At 51.5% G+C, this 1304-nt stretch overlaps 1 pseudogene; it reads right to left on the bottom strand.

Moving 5' to 3' along the window:
- Positions 1 to 416: 416 nt before the first annotated feature.
- Positions 417 to 1049, bottom strand: LOC125102937 (syntaxin-6-like; annotated as a pseudogene).
- Positions 1050 to 1304: the final 255 nt, after the last annotated feature.

Raw genomic sequence — 1304 nt, 5'->3', positions numbered from 1 at the left:
CAAATCTCACTAACAAGGACACTTGATAGGAGAAATGTGAAACTTTAGATCTCCAAGATAGTGTCGAGAATCATTCCCAAGCATATGGCCCGTTGATACACATCTAAAGGGTCTCACAAGAAGATTTTTACTACTAGTAATAAATAACCTTTCTCCCAACAATAGCTAGCCCCTCAAGGTCCTGGAGACCTTGCTTCCAAAATTCCTTAGAGACTAACATCACCCCCTTTGTCCTCACCTACCCAACTTCTGTGTATATAATCAGCCAGTCCTCAGGATAACGGGGCAGCATCTCCGTCTGCCCACGGGTCCTGTCCCCATGGTCTAATAAACCACCATTTTGCACCAAATATGTCTCAAGACTTCTTTCTTGGTCATCGGCTCCAGACCTCAGCCCACTGAACCTCACCTAGGTTCTAGAACTTCATCATCACCATACTCCAAAAATCCGCTGGGAAGAATCTGTATACTGCCTGTTCCTCCAGCTCCCCTCTGATGGACTGGGACTTGTGCTTCAGCACCCGATGCTGCCAGAGACCAGCTCCCACTGCTCATCCTTCTGTTCCAGATCACCCACTGCTCCGTCATGGAATGGGAGTTGGCCAACTAGAGCCCGAGGTCGAGGTGTCCGTATTTCTCTGTATTCTGGCAGTCCAGTTCTGGCCACCACTGTCCCCTGGCCATACCTGTCTAGTCTTTGGTTCAGCTAATGCCTGCACAGATGAAGCTGATATCTGATCCTTCATGCCCCTGACAATCTGCCAAGTACTTGGCATGAAGGTTTATCTTATACTTCATTCAGTCGCATCGAGTTTGAATTTTCTAGCATTTGCTTCAGCTTTGCTATGATCTCATCAAGGTCCTCTAGATCCCATTCTATGCTCCAGAGGTGGTTCCTCAGCTCATTGGTGATCCAGTGGATTTCTTCCCTCGTTGCTGTGGGGGGGGGGGTCCTGGAGGAGCTCTGTCCATCTCTGGAATAGTCCCTGGATGGTGTTGACTGCTTTCTGTACTTCTCCTTTCACAAAGTAGGGGTTCTCCATAGACATGGGGCATCCCAGCCCCTAGCTGCCTCACGCCTGCTCCGTGCACAGGACAGCTGTGCCCTCTGGCCCTCCCTCTGCCGAACCCACAGGCCCGCCACAGCCACACCACTTCCTCAGCCTGGGGAACCCGGAGTAGCCTGTGCATGTAGGCCAGTGCACATGGGGCTGCTGTGGGTCCAGACGTGATCACCCTGAAGACCAAATCCCAGACTCTGATGCCAGCCCCCTCACCCCTCTCCTCCCCTGCCAGGACTATAC

This window comes from Lutra lutra, chromosome 1 (assembly GCF_902655055.1).
Source record: "Lutra lutra chromosome 1, mLutLut1.2, whole genome shotgun sequence".
In the NCBI taxonomy this organism is placed as follows: Eukaryota; Metazoa; Chordata; class Mammalia; order Carnivora; family Mustelidae; genus Lutra; species Lutra lutra.
The sequence above is the reverse complement of the archived record's forward strand: the minus strand, read 5'-3'. Positions and strand labels throughout refer to the sequence as shown.